The 16,448-nt window shown below is 38.9% G+C and overlaps 1 long non-coding RNA gene across 1 annotated transcript; it reads left to right on the top strand.

The window, feature by feature from the left end:
- The first annotated feature begins 14,753 nt into the window (after window positions 1-14,753).
- Window positions 14,754-15,863, top strand: LOC150038777 (uncharacterized). The gene is made up of 2 exons (XR_016528146.1): window positions 14,754-15,292; window positions 15,481-15,863. It is a non-coding gene; the product is annotated as an uncharacterized LOC150038777 (long non-coding RNA).
- Window positions 15,864-16,448: the final 585 nt, after the last annotated feature.

Below are 16,448 nucleotides of genomic sequence, written 5' to 3' on the forward strand. Positions count from 1 at the left end.
TCCCAAGCTTCTTTAGCCGAAGTGCAAGTTTTAATCAAACGGAATATGTTGCAATCCACACCAATAAATATAGCATTTAAAGCATTAGAATTCCCCGATTAGGTTTCATCTTTAGCTTCTTGAATCTCGGGTTTCAAAATTTCTTTATCATCAACATTCTTCATTGTTGGAGGAGAGCATCCTATTAAAATGACTTTCCATGTTTTACTATCAATTGACTTTAAGAAACTAATCATTTTGGCTTTCTAGTAAGAGTAATTTGTTCCATCAAGAACAGGAGGACACACAGTGGAACCACCTTTCTTAATACCTTCCATGAACAAAGCACTTAAGATAAAGGTGATTAATAACGGGTAGGAATACACGTTATTACAACGCAAATAAGTAAAACAATAAGGGAATGCGATAGTAAAAATATACAAAATCATGTCCAAAAGCGTTAAACTAAGAATATTGGAATCGCATGTGCCCATCGCATAAAAGCAGCTAATTTACTTTTTTTATGCAGGAAAAATGTGTTGGCGCAAAGTAAATTGCGATCCAAAGAATTCAGCGCCAGAGCGCATTAGAAGATTACGACCGCAAAGTCATGCAATCGTATGCGCTCACAAAAATTTGCTCAAGAAGGTGGCCGCATAAGACGGCGCATCAAGGTGAAAGCATAATAAATCATGATGGATGGAAAAGCTTACGATGGTCGAATCTGAATTTAGTTGACAAGCCATTAACGACACACTGTAGCAAGTACATTCAACGTTTCGGTGACCATTATTAGGCGCATCAAGCAGAAGAATTAATGACCGCCCATCATTGCAATCATTTGAGAGAAAAGCTTCTTCATCTTGAGCTCTATAAATACCGAAAGCCACCATCGTTAAAGAAGTTCGAATTCTACACAGTTCGCTATATACATAGAAGATAGAATATACAATTAGTTAGCCGTAGTTTGTAGTTGTTCATATACTTAGAGGCGGAGGCGAGCGAAGAGAAGAAGACGCCAGGAGATCATTCCTGGTTAGCTCAGAAGACTGCCAGGAAGCGCTAAAAAAGGAGAGAGGGTCAGCACTTGCGAAAGCAAGGATATTTTCTGGACAAAGTAAAGTAAAAGATAGTGTTAAAGCCTCAAGAAGCAAGACATTGCTACCGGGCTTCTTATCCCTACTTTCAATTATTGTTTTGTATTTTGCCTTTATTTATAAAACGGAATTTGCATCTCAACATCCGTTTAATCTCTTCCCATTTCGTATGAGTAGCTAAATTTCTGAATGGGTTGAGAAGCACTTAGCTAGCATGACCTAAGATCTTCACTTTTGAAAGAATGATTAGAAGAAGACAGCGAAATTTCTGAACGGCAGTACATATTACACTAATAGTAACTTTTTGATTTCCTTTGCAGCTTTCAATCTCTGTGCACTACCTCTCTTTCAGTAAGGGAAGAAGCGAGTGTCGTATGAGCGAAGAACAAGTTCCTGAGCCCAATTATGACCCAGAGATTGAAAGAACGTTCAGAAGAAGATAGTGAGACAACCGCCAACAACAACAAGAGGGAAATCCCAACATGACAGAACAACCGGAAGACAGAGCAGCAAATAGAAAGAATATCATGGCAAACCCCATTCTCCTTGTGAACGACCGTAATAGACAAATCCGAGACTATGCGTTGCCTAACTTCTATGATTTCTCACCAAGAATCATGAGGCCAAACCTGGATGGATCGAGGTTTGAGATGAAGTCGGTTATGTTGCAGATGATTCAGACGGCCGAACAGTTTGGTGGTAGGCGTGGCGAGGATCCGCACGCTAATGTCCAGAGTTTTATTGAAATCTGCAATACTTTTGTGTTCCCAAACATCTCAGCTGAGAAAGTTTGACTAACATTGTTTCCATTTTCATTATGCGACCAAGCAAGGAAATGGGCCTATTCTCTTGAACCAGAGGAGATTACGTCTTGGAAACAAGTAGTAAAGAAGTTCATGAAGAAATACTTCCCCTCGACAGAGAACGCAAGAAGGCAGAAGTTGATTGGTGCGAGATTGTCCGCACCATGGCTTACCCGATTGCCTCCAAAAGGAAATATTTTATCACGATTTGAACCCTGCATCGTAGACGGCTGCCAATGCGGTACCAGCTAGAGGTATGCTTGAAAAACGTATGATGAGGCTAAAAATATTCTTGATCGCATTTTGAAGAATCACGAAGACTGAAGGGAAAGCGATTAACGACTTAGAATTAAAGATGGTGATGCAAGCCATGGGACCATCGCATCCCTACAAAATCCAATGAATGCGATGATGAATCTGATACAAGGCATCATAATCAATAGCCCGAGAACACAAAGAGGGCAAGCCAACGCAATCGAGCAGACAAGCACAAGTTGTTCTAATTTTGGAGATTTGCATCCGATGGAAGAATGTTCGAGGAATTCGCAATCTATATATTTCATAAAGAACAATCCTTTCTCCACCACTTACAACCCTGGTTGGAGAAACCACCCCAACTTCGCAGGGAAAAATCAACAACAAAATTATCAACTAATGGCGCAAAAAGAAGGGCCGCCAGGATTTTTCCCATAAACAAACTGTCAATCGCAAAATCAAGATAGCAGTTCACAGGCCCCGCACTCTTCATCTCTGGAGAGCCTATTAAAGCAGTATATTGAGAATAATGAAATGGTGCTCCAGAATCAAGCGACTTCAATCCGCAATCTCGAAATTCAGATAGGACAGATTATGGGCGAGCTCAAAAGTAGATCACAAGGGGTGTTACCAAGCTCAACTGAGCTCCCTCGCAACCCAGGGAATATGGGAAAGGTGCAATGTTAAGTTGTGACGTTGCGAAGTGGAAAAACAGTAGCGGAAGAGAAGAAGGAGCCAAGCCAAACTAATCCAGTTGCGATGGAACCCCAGACCCTATTGACACGAGAGGAACCAGAAGAAAATGAGATGATGGAACTAGAAGTTTCGTCCACTTCTAAGCCTATGGAACAGGGAATCGTGAAAGTACAGTTGCCACCATTTCCTCAAAGACTTAGATAGAAGAAAAATGATGAAGTGCAGTATCATCACTTCATGGACATGTTAAAACAACTGCACATCAACGTCCCTTTCACTTAAGCGATTGAACAAATGCCAAGGTACGCTAAGATTTTGATGGACATGGTGATGAAGAAAAGGAGCACAGGGAAGTTTGCAACGGTGGCGTTAACGCAAAGGTCAAAAACCATTATTCCATCAAAAATGCGCGACCCCAGAAGTTTCACGATACCCTGCTCAATTGGCGGGATATATATAGAAGTGTTTTGCGATCTCGGGGCCAGTATCAACTTAATGCCCATTTCAATTTTTAAACAGTTGAATGTGGGGTAGCTGACGCCCAAGACAGTGACTCTCCAATTAGCGGATAGGTTCCTAGTTCATCCAGAGGGGAAGGTGAAGGATGTCCTAGTCTCAATTGACAAGTTTATTTTAGCGGCAGACTTCATCATTCTCAATTATGAAGGGGAAAAGGATGTACCCATCATATTGGGACGGCCATTTTTATCCACTGGTCGCGCTCAAATTGATGTGTACAAGGGAAAGATCATGCTGAGTGTGAATGGACAGAACCTTAAGACCTAACAGATTCCGACAATGAACCCAGTAGTAACGAAGAAGAAGAGTCTAAAGATGAAAATGAAGAGTGGATGCGACCACATCTGTAGCAACCTGCAATGCAATTATTGAAACGACAACCAAAGAAGAAAAAATGACGTTGAATGAAGAGATAAAAGAACAACAACCTTCCTTGGACCAACCACCAACTGTGGAATTAAAAACTTTGCAAAGCCACCTAAAGTATGTTTTCTTAGGGCAAAATGAAACTCTACCAGTAATAATTTCCTCTTGCTTCAAGAAGAACAAGAGCATGCACTACTGGGCATCCTGAACAAGTATATAAAAGCAATAGGCTAGCTAGCAGACATAAGAGGAATCAGCCCCCCATATTGCATGCACAAGATACGGCTCAAAGAAAACCACAAAGGGTCGATCGAACCTCAGCGTAGACTAAACCCTACGATGAAGGAAGTTATGAAAAAGGAGATATTCAAATGGTTGGATGCAGGCATTATTTATCCAATCGCCGGTAGCACGTGGGTCAGCCCCGTGCATTGTGTGCCCAAAAAAGGAGGAATGACGGTAGTTCTCAATGAAAATAAAGAATTAATACCAATGAGGACTATCACTGGCTGACAGATTTGCATGGACTACCGCAAACTCAATGCGGCGACGAAGAAGGATCATTTCCCCTTGCCTTTTATTGACCAGATGCTAGACTTCCTAGCAGAAAATGATTACTTCTGCTTTTTGGATGGGTATGCAGGCTACAACCAAATCAGGATTGCTCCTGAAAACCAAGAGAAAACTATATTCACCTGCCCCTATGGGATGTTTGCTTTTCGCCGTATGTCGTTCGGGTTATGCAGTGCGCCGAGCACGTTCCAGAGGTGTATGATGACCATCTTCTCTGAGTATCTTAAAGACAGTGGAAATTTTTATGGACGACTTCTTAGTTTACGGGCAAACATATGAAGTTTGTCTGAACAATTTGGAGAAGATACTACGGAGATATGAAGAGACAAATCTTGTGCTAAACTAGGAGAAGTGCCACTTCATGGTGAATGAAGGTAGTGCTTGGGCACAGAGTCTCCAAGGAAGGGTTGGAGGTCGATAAGGCGAAGATTGAGGCCATTTAAGAGCTCCACCACCAGTAAATGTAAAGGCTGTCAGGAGTTTCATGGGACATGCAGGATTTTATCGACGTTTTGTGAATGACTTTTCAAAGATTGCTCGACCATTGAGTGTGTTGCTGGAGGCCAAGAGAACGTTTGACTTTGATGAACAATGCCTTAACACAGTCAAAATACTGCAGAGCGCATTGATAACCGCACCTGTATTGATTGCACCTAACTAGACAGAGTCGTTTGAGTTGATGTGCGATGCTAGCGGTTATGCGATGGGGGTGGTGCTAGCGCAAAAGAAAAAACAATGCTACACCCCATCGCATATGCGAGTAGAACCTTGAACCCTGCCCAAATGAGTTACACTACCACTAAAAAATAACTTCTTGCGGGATCTTTGCACTGGAGAAATTTAGAGCTTACTTGCTGGGATCCAAAGTGATCGTTCACACCGACAACTCGGTAATCAAAGATTTAATGACAAAGAAAGATTTTAAGCCAAGGTTTATTCAATGGGTTCTCCTCCTTCAAGAATTCAACATGGAAATCATTAATCGCAAGAGAACAGAGAACCAGGTTGCGAACCACCTATCAAGATGAGAAAATCCGGAAGTCAACTGCAACCAGTTGGAGGTGAACGCAACCTTTCCAGATGAGCACCTGTTCAAAATTAAAGAGTTGCCATGGTACGCAAATGTGGTCAATTATCTGGTCTCTGAACAATTTTCGGAGAACTACACAGCCCACCAAAAAAGGCGGCTGATACACGAATGTAAATCCTATTATTGTGATGAGCCAAATCTTTACAAAAGGGGGTCAGACAAGATTTTGCGTCTATGTGTACCAGAGACTGTTCACCAGCGCATATTATCCCAATGCCATGACTCACCGTATGGTGGACATTTTGGAGGCCAACACACACAGCAAGGTGTTACAAAGTGGATATTTTTTGCCAACTTTATTTAAGGACGCGAGAGACTATTTAATGAAATGTGACAGGTGCCAACGCACAGGAAACATTTCATGGAAGAATGCTGTCACACCCCGCCCCAGACTACCCTCTTGCGGAATAACTCTGATACCAAGGTATAACTCATATATAGCGGAATGCCTTATAGGCCAAAAATTTATTAATTCAGAAATATAACATGTTTAGAGTCATTACAACACTAGATTCACAAGTCCCAAAGCCCAAAACCCTAGTCCCTATATGAACAACAGTAACATGTGGACAATAGTTATAGTAACCACCTAACAGACGGGTTACAATATCTTTATCCTTTAGTAGTAGAGCAGATGCAGAGTTTATCTTCTAAGGATTTCACCGCTACCTGTGGGTGGGGGGGGTAAGTGACTTAAGAAAGGTAATTGATTCTTATGCAAATTTTCAATAAAGAGTTCAAACTGAAATATAAGCTTCTACAATACTTGTACTGTAGTATAAACATTTTCCAAGCATAAAGCTTATAAAGCTATTTTAATCATAAAACAGTAAAACTGTTTCTCATTTGAGAATAACCCCACTATGGGTAAAAACAATCCCAACACCAACTGCTAGTCAAGAGAGAACCCTTTTTCTCAATCTCTTACTCTATCTACCTACATGCACATGGCCATACTAAGTACCGTCATACCTTAGGTACTTCTACTCAGATACCTTCTCAAATGTCCTTTTGTATCGAGCTACTAGGATACCTTATCAAATGCCCTTTAGTATCCGGTTGGTTTTGTACATTCTCAAACGTCCTTCAGTACCAATAGATACCTTCTCAAATGTCCTTCAGTATCTAGTTGGCTAGATACCTTCTTAAATGTCCTTCGGTATCGCGTTTTTAAGTAAAAGTAGTCATAAATGACTTTCTCTTTAAAGCATGTAAAGTATAACACATATAAAAACATGGCTTTAAAGATACTAACGCATGTTGGGTATATTTAACACATATAGATAGCTTTTCAACAAACTTCCCACACATGCATGCGTTTAAAACATAACTCATGGTTTGCTTGGAAATCACTTTATAAAACTAGCTGGCATGAGAATAATCTTCTTTAAAATATGCTTTCTATAAAACATTGTAATTCAAACATTTTAGTCAAAATTTTTTAGTCACTCACCTCAATCGCTTAGGAACTTTTCACTCTAGTAGTTCTTTTCTACCTCGGGCTCTCTTTTTCACCCCTAGAATTCAGATTCAACTTATTGCTCAGATTACTAATAGTTTAGACCTTATTTTGAGATACTTCCTTCTACAAACATATTCTAAATTGTCTCAAGAAGCTTACCCTAAAATTTGAGCTCATAAATTCTCATGGTTTGGCTGGAATCTCAAAATCTTCAAGACTGGCCCAAGCTTATACGACAGCCTGACCCTTCTATCTTCTTCTCAGTTTCCAGTCCTACCATGAAAACTAGAACTCCAGAGCTTTCAGGTGGCTTTGAAATCACTCCAAACGCACGAGTAAATTAGGAGAACTTCTCATCCAAAGGTTTGCTCAACTCTCCCACTCTTTTTACTGTATTTTTGAATTGTGGTCTGAAAATGAAGTCTTCTGGCCCTATTTATAGGCATCCAAACCTTCTCCAAAGTCGACACCACCTACTTGGCTGCATGTCCAAGTGTTTCTCCCTCACACTGCCAACACATCTTTTTTATCAGCGCAATCTAAGTGTCTTTCTCCCATGTTGCCAACGCATGAGCTTCCAATCTGATGCAACCACCTCAAATTCTTAAGGCTTAAGGCTTCCTCCCAAGAAGACACATGGTTTGATGACGTTTTTTAGATGATCTCATTCTTTATATGCGTCCAACTCTTGGATGTTCAACGCATAGTCCATACTTAATACATAGCCTATAATCAACGCATAGCAAGCCAATTCACTACCATAGCAATCCAACTTATCCATCGCAAGAGCTAGCCATCACCAACACATAGGGTGACCACCCATCCTCGACGAATGGCTCACTAGGTAGCATCGCACGGCTTCCTTGGCATGGGCGCTGGCCACCGTCGTATGGGCATGCTGCATAGGCTAGTCGCTCGACGGATGGGCGTGCTACATAGGCTGGCCGCCTGACGTATGGACGTGCGGCATAGGCTGGCCATCATTCGCTCGCTCGGCCACATAGGCTGTGCGCGACACATTGATACTTGGCAGGGTGTTTCAATGCATGGGCATGGCCGTTCGACAGGGCGCTCGCTGCACAGGCATCGCCACTCAATGCATGGCAGGGGCACTTGGCTAGCTGCTCGATGCATTCGGCAAGGGCGTCTGGCCGAGGCTGCTCGATGCATTGGGCAGGGCATTTGGCAGCGTTTGGCCTGCTCGACGCATGGGCTGCCTTCCAACGTATCACCTCCATCTTTCTTCCTTCAGCCACATGCAATCACCAACAATCCTTCCAACGCATCAACACCACCCTTCCAACGCATCAACAAAATTCTATACTTAGCCACATTTTCCAAGGTTTTTCCCAAAAGTTAAGCTTCCAAATTTCCTCATTTCTTCTAGTTTTCTATCATTTTCTCTACCATTACACACTAGTTTCCACATCAATCTACTCACCACACTGATCTCAATAGGGAACATACTCAAGTAGAGAAATTAGGATTCGGGGTTCACAAATGCGATGCCAATGAATATTATCTTAGAGTTGGAGCTATTTGATGTATGGAGCATAGACTTTATGGGACCATTCCCACCATCAAATGGTCACCACTACATTCTGTTGGCGGTTGATTATGTTTCCAAATGGGTTGAAGCGGTATCGTGTGCCGCAAGCGATGCAACAATAGTCTCCAAATTATTGTGAAGAAATATCTTCACTCGTTGGCACCCCACGTGCAATAACAAGTGACGAAGGCTCCCACTTTGTCAATGGCATCATCAACAAACTGCTGATCAAGTATAATATCCTCCATAAGGTCGTCACCGCATACTATCCACAGAAAAACGGCCAAGCCAAGGTGTCCAATAAGGATATCAAACTGATCCTAGAGAAGGTGGTGAATCCTTCACGTAAAGATTGGGCCATGAAGCTAGACGAGGCCTTGTGGGTATACAGGACCAACTATAAAACACCTATAAGCATGTCCCCGTATGTGCTGGTGTTTGGAAAGGCATCTCACTTACCCCTTGAATTGAAGCACAAAGCAATGTGGATAGTGAAGAAACTCAATTTTGATTTGAAGACCGCAGGGGAGGCAAGGAAACTTCAGTTGATTGAGCTAGACAAATGGAGAACTTAAGCATATGAAAATGCCAAGATCTACAAGGAGCGTGCAAAACGTTGGCATGATAAATGACTATGCGAGAAGAATCTCAAAGTTGGACAAAAGGTCTTGTTATACAATTCTCGGCTATGACTTTTTCCTGAAAAATTAAAGTCACGATGGTCCGGTCCATTTATAATCAAAGAGGTATTCCCGCATGGGACGGTTGAGTTATCCAATGAGGACGGGATCAACGCATACAAAGTCAACGGGCAAAGAGTCAAGATATATCACGGAGGAGACTTGCATCGCGAGAAAACCTCCATGGATCTGAGGAATTCCTGACTAAAGAAGAAATGGGCAGTTTTTGCGGCAGCATGCAATACAATCAGGGATGCAATTCTTTTCTTTTGAAGCATCATTTTTATATCTTTATTTCATGAACTCACTCTACCCTATCATATCCTTTAACACCACCTATTTTAAAAAAAAAAAAAAAAAAATCAAGTTTGTCTTTTATATTTTTGACCCTCTTGATTTTTTTAGCAACGATCGTGGTAAACGATTGTGGTGGAGGTACGTGATAAACGACAAAACACAACCAGTTAGTTCAGCCCATCGCAATCGAAGAAATCAGCTCACCACAAAGAAGGATGTGATCACAGATGATGTAGGCAACAGAGCAAATTTGGGGGTTGTATCTTTCTTTGACTCTGTTTATTCCAAATTTTACATTCTCGCATCTCATTTTTAATTTTGATAATTTTATCATCGCATCCTTTTTAATTGACGCAATCATTAATTGTAGATTACTCTAGTTAGTCATCGCATTTTTTTCGTATCAATTATGATTTCAATGATGAAACACATGCCTCTATTTCTAATCGCATGTACTAGAATCAACTTAATTTTATGACAGTCAATTCATGAAATATTTCTAGAAGTTAGTGGTCCACCAGCTTTCTTTCAAACTGATTTTTAGGAAACTTCCTAAGAACATTGCATGAATCATTTCAGTCTATCAGCAATGAGAACATTACTGCATTTAAATTTGGGGGTGCCGGTATTTATTTTCAACCTTGCTACCTTTAGACATTTAAAAAAAAAAAAATCATAAGGTTGAAATCGGATCCTACTCGTAGTTGGATGTCCGCATGACATCTGTGGGGGCAAGCCAAAACGAATGTAGGAATCGTGGTCAACACATAAATAAAGAGATCGCAACTCGGCTGCCAAATGGGCATGAGTTTAGACTGAGAAAGAGTGTCTTGCTCGTAATTGGATGCTCGCATGACACCGTGGGGGCAAACCAAAATGAAGGCTAGGCACTTGGATCAGCGCAAGGTCAACAAAAGGAATATCTAAACTACACAAGGATAAAAATCATTTGGAAACACCCTGAGTGAAAAAGGTTTTTGAAATAAATCATGCGATGTCCTGGAAACAAGTAAAGTCTTTTTTAAGGTTAAACTTGCGGTCCTTAAATTTTAGAAATATCTTAAGAAGAGTCCAGGATAGAAATTAAGAAGATTTTGGTTCATAAAATTTTGAATAAGGCACCTCGAGAAATCTAGGTAAGGAAAAGGCGGCTGACTCTTTAAAGAAAATCTTTAGTTTATGCTTGAGGAAAAACATTGTTTTAAATTTGTGGGTATGATAATGGACAGAAATACACGTTATTACCGTGTAAATAAGTAAAACAATAAGGGAATGCGGCAGTAAAAATATAATATCATGTCCAAAAGTGTTAAACTAAGAATAATGTGATCGTATGCACCCATCGCATAAAAGCAGCTAAATTACTCATTTTATGCAGGAAAAATACGTTGACGCAAAGCAAATTGCGATCCAAGGAATTCGGCGCCCGAGCGCATTAAAAGATTGCGACCGCAAAGTCATGCGATCATATGCACTCACGAAAATTTGCTCATGAAGGTGGCCGCATAAAGATGGCACATCAAGGTGAAAGTATAATAAATCATGATGGGACGAAAAGCTGACGACAGTTGAATCCGAATTTAGTTGACAAGCCGTTAACGACACACTGTAGCAAGTGTATTCAACTTTTCGGTGACCATTAATCAGTGCATGAGATAGAAGAATTAATGACCGCCCATCATTGCAATCATTTGAGAGAAAAGCTTCTTCACCTTGAGCTCTATAAATATCGAAGGCCACAATCATTAAAGGAGTTTGAATTCTACACAGTTCGCCATATACATAGAAGATAGAATATACAATTAGTTAGCAATATTTTGTAGTTGTTCATATACTTAGAGGCGGAGGCGAGCCAAGAGAAGAAGACGCCGAGAGATCATTCCTGGTTAGCTCGAAAGACTGCCGGAAAGTGCTGAACAAGGAGAGAGGGCCGACACTTGCGAAAACAAGGATATTCTCTGGACAGAGTAGAGTAAAAGATAGTGTAAAAGTCTCGGAAAGCAAGACATTGCTACCGGGCTTCTTATCCCTACTTTTCATTATTGTTTTGTATTCTGCCTTTATTTATAAAATGGAATTTGCATCTCAACATCTGTTCAATCTCTTCACATTTCGCATGAGTAGCTAAATTTCTGAATGAGTTAAGAAGCACTTAGCTAGCATGACCTAAGATCTTCACTTTATGCAATCATCTTGTCTTATGTATGCGTCCTTCACCCGTTAGAGATACTTGAGATAGTAGTCTAAAGAAAGAACCTAGACTTGAGAGAGTCAGGTTAGAATCTAGGCTTGAGAGAGCTAGATTAGAACCGCATAAACAAGAGATAGAAACTTAGAGATAAGTACTGTTTGCTATTATGCATCGCATGCACCTTGTTTATGTGTGTATCATTCATCATTGCATAGACAATAATAGAGGCTTAGACATAAGTCCTATCGATATTATCATATACATCGCATGCGTCCTAGAATTAAGAACTATGACATTTGCATTGAGAGATGACATGTTGTTGTGTGTGTGTAGCATGATCGCATAACTTAAACGCAATCTTAGGAAGTGTTAGCTAAATCCCTTCTCAACCTGCTCCCCGCATACTCATTGTAACTTTCATTGTCATCAACTCTTTACTCAATTCCGCCGTATACTATCTATACTTAAAACAACACATTAATCACTTATTTGTTTTTGTCACCGCAAAGGAATAAAAAAATCCGTTAGCACATAGTGTCTCAGTAGTCCCTGTATTCGACCCTAGACTTACCAGGAAACCTAGTAACATTTATACTTGGGTTTTACTAGAAAAACTTGCATGTACAACGCATAATTCACCACCGCAATTTCATACCATTATTTCATCACATTCACAACACATCAGTGACCCGCTCTGATATCAATTGAAATTTTGGAAAGTGGTTATTCGCACTCTATATGATTGTCTCACACAACGTACTAGCACATTCAAAGACAATAGTAAAACAACAAAATGTAAAACAAAGATAAACATACCAAGATTGGTTACCTAGTTCGACGATAAACCACCTATGTCTGGGGGACAGAGTGCATGGGAAAGATAATCTACTAATATGTAAAAGTCAAGCGATTGCACGTTGTACTTATCTGTAAAATAAAAACGATTATAGTGATACCCGTACAACTCAAATTCTTTGAACACCTAGGCTCCCCCTAGATGTGAGACTCCCTCTCTCTTGAACGTAGGCTTTCCTATTAGTGTTGAAACACTTAGGCTCCCAAAGTGTGTGAGATTCTCTCTCACTTGATGATATCTTTCCTTCTACTTGTAAACTCCCTTCACATGAGAACTTAGGCTCCCCCTAAGTCTTGAGAACTCCCTTTTCAAAGAGTTACATCTTAGGCTCTCCCTAAGGCAAGAGAAATCCTTCTCGATCATCAAAGTCTTATGCTCCGTCTAAAACAAATCAACCTTTGTGAATTGTAGTAAGAACAAGCGATGAACACTTCGCCACAAATAGCATAAAGAGCTTCTTCTTAAGAAACAATATAGATCTTGCAAGAAGTCTATAAAACTTACACAATAATCAAAGCACCTGCAGAAGAACTTCTTGAGCTTAAATAGCACAGTAGGAAGATGGAAAATATTTCCACATAAAATCGTCAACTCACTAAAAAGAAAAAAAAATTCAAATAAAATATTTTATAGAATACGATAACTGAGGAAGGAAATATTCTGAAAATTTGGCAACAGGAAAAGCAACCATTGAGACAAGATCCACGAGAGATAAGAGCATAGACAACTCCAGAAAGCCCAAGAAAATAATGGAAGGAATCTTAAACAAATATATTTAGGCAATATCAATACTTCTAACATTACAAAAGTTAGGAATATACCTATTGGCTCAATAATAAGTTAGCTCTAGGCTCATATTTCGTCAGATCCAAATTCACCCATATCATTAAACCCCACTTCCAAGTTGATTTGATGAAGTTGTTAGATGGAAGCTTAGAGTTCAACTTAGGAGTACTATTTTTTAGAGCACAAGATTTTTTACAAAGAAGACAAATGATTATTACAAAATAATTATGTTAACAAACTCACAAACAATTTTCAATGCAATATTAGAAAATGTCAAGTTTGAAATAAAAACTTATCTGGGATTCTGTAATTGGGTAGAAATCTTCAAGATTGAAGACGTTTTATTTTTTTTCTTCCAATCTAAGGTCTTAGTGTCATGCATTCATTCATCATATTGTTAGTTTTAGTGTCTAAAGTTTGTCCTTTTTCTTTTTTTTTTTTTTGGTTTTTGACTATGGGATGAAATTCTCTAATGTCTTTTACCTTAAAACTTTCTCTTAGAGTTTGTCTTTTCTTTGGCTTCTGACAATATGGATGAGAAATTCTTCAATCTCTTTTAATGTAAGATGTTTCTCACCTATAGTTTGTCTTTCCTTTGATTTATGATTATAAATGTGAAAATTTTCAATGTCTTTTACTATAAGGTTTTTTTCCTTTGGTAAGTTTGGGAACAAATTCAACCTCCAGTCTTTGCTTTTCTAAATTTTGGAATACAAAGGTAGAGCACTATTGTCTTCACGTACGGTGCCCTCTATTAATGCCAAAATTCAAACAGAGAAAAAAGGCTATGATGTCAAAGTTAGAGATAGAAAGATCTAGAATGCAAAAGAAGTTAGAAGTTCAAGTTTCATATCAAGTTCCAGTTGAAGTTCTCTCATATGGAGTTATAACATGTATTTATAAGAAAAATAACTTGGAGTTTACCTTTTCATCCTAAGGGTATGTTGAGATGGATTTGTCCTTATCCTACACAATTTAGGATTCTATCAACTTATTGGCTCAAAATGGTTAGTTGGCCTTGAGTCATATATCATTAGGTCCAAATTTACCCATAATAAAATGTCTAACTGTATGCACATCATAATGTGTGAAAAAACATTTAAGAAAAACATCTTGCAAAAGATAAACAAAATATCAGTATTTTGTGATTGACACGTGAAAAAATAAAGTGATTCCAACACATAATACAAATCTCAAGTAAGATTTTGTAACATGATGATAGACAAACATAATAACTTAATATCAAATAATAATAGTAAAGATAGAGAGACACATAAGTTAGTAACCCGGTTAAGTGCATGTATCACCTACATCTAAAGGACTGCCACTAAAACAAATTAGTCCTTTATGCCGGTCTAAAAAATAAAGTACTGATGTACAATTCTGGTGGAGTGAAAGAAAAAAAAAAAAAAAAAAACTACGAATCTTTAATGTCGGTTTTTGACTGCCATTATAGAAAAGACTACAATGTCGGTTTAAAATCGACATTAAAAATCTGCATTCCTAAATTTTCACTCAATTTTGTGAAACTCTCTTTCTTTCTTTTTGTGAAATAACCCTCTCTCTCTCACGCACACACATCTCTCGCCGCCCTCCCCTCTCATTGTTCACCACTCCTCTCAACTCAAACATTTGACAGCTTCGCTCCACTTCGTTCAAGCACCGTCGTTCCATCGTCGTTCAACCTTCGCTGAAGCACCGTCGAGCTCGGTTCCAGCATCATTCGAAGCAGACCCAACGCCATCAAAGTAGATCCAATGATTTCTCTCTCAGATCTATTCTTAGATTTATCCATGAACTCCACTCCAGCGTCGTCGAAGCATAACCAACGATTTCTCTCTCAAATTTGTCCTTAGATCTCTCTACGAATTCTGCTCCAGAGCTATCAAAGCAGGTTTAACGGTTTCTCTCTCAGATCTGTTCTTAAATCTATCCATGAACTCCACTCCAGCATCGTCGAAGCATATCCAACGATTTCTCTCCCAGATCTATCCACGAACTACGACCTAGTGTTGGCGAAGCATATCTGAAAGCTCCATTGCAGCAACGTGTGCACGAGGTCCGTTTGAAGTCCGTCGAAGGCAATGTGTTATGTGGGTTGTCCGAATCTGAACAGATTTAGCTACATTGTTCAGAGCTACGTTGAAGGCTCTTAGATTTACTCTCCTTTTCTTTTCCTTCTCTATTGTTCACATATATTTTTTCTTTTTATTTCTAAATCATCTCATGTTTGCTTTTGCGATCTGTAACACAGTCTTCTTATATGTTTTTTTTTTCTCAGGATTCTGGATATTGGGAGGTGATCTGACAGAGGTTTGGATGAAAGTTTTTGCTTTTATTTTTCTCTTTTCAAAGTTTTACTAAATTTTTTGTATGTTTTTCTCTTGTTACTCCAATTATGGCGATCTGCTCTTCTCTCCATGTTTTTAGCTTAATTCCACTTCAACTTCTAGATGAATTACTCAAAATGAGAGTTTGTTTTCTTTCTTCAACACATGATATTAGCTGATGATTATGTCACATGATTTTAGCTTAATTCCATTTTCCTAAGCTTTTATGAGAAAACATAACTCTACTTTTATGTATTCCATGAACTTTACCATTCAGCTATTGATATGCGTCTTCAAGAATGAAATAAATTATAGGTGGTAGCTTTTTTGAAAATGTTTGTCTTGTGTCCAGATTGTTCTTCCTTCAGTTCTTTGAATTTTATCATGGAAACCGTTTTTTTCATATTCATATATGTGTATGGTTACTGCACCTAAAGCAAGTCAAGCCATATCCATCATGTCATAATCTTTTGTCTATGCACATTAATGAAATTCAAAAAGTTGGTATTGTTTTAAGGGGTTACAGTTAGGAGTTCTTTGTCTTCCTTAATGTATTTTAGTTAAAAAAAAAAAATTATAAACTTTAGATATGCTATTCTCTTCTTACTCTTGTTGAATGGGTGACTTTTTGTATAGGAATTTTAATTCTAATCTGAAGTTGAAGCATGATTTTTTGTTGAAGATGGAAAAATTTCTTGTCAGAGATGAAGAGGTCCAGAGGCGATAATATGGACTTTCAACTCAAGCGTTCTGTGATTTACACTCCACAGAAGCGTAAACCTTCTTGTCATTTTGTATTTTTTCTACTTATTGTTATTATTTTGTTTAATTCTGGTTAAGTATGTTACCTCTTCGTTCTTAATTACTTGTACGTCTTTCTCCTTCTTCCAATTATGTTTCCACTTAAAATGGAAAACAA

The sequence above is a fragment of the Benincasa hispida genome, chromosome 1 (genome assembly GCF_027475165.1).
Source record: "Benincasa hispida cultivar pf3 chromosome 1, pf3_genome.v1.1, whole genome shotgun sequence".
NCBI lineage: Eukaryota > Viridiplantae > Streptophyta > Magnoliopsida > Cucurbitales > Cucurbitaceae > Benincasa > Benincasa hispida.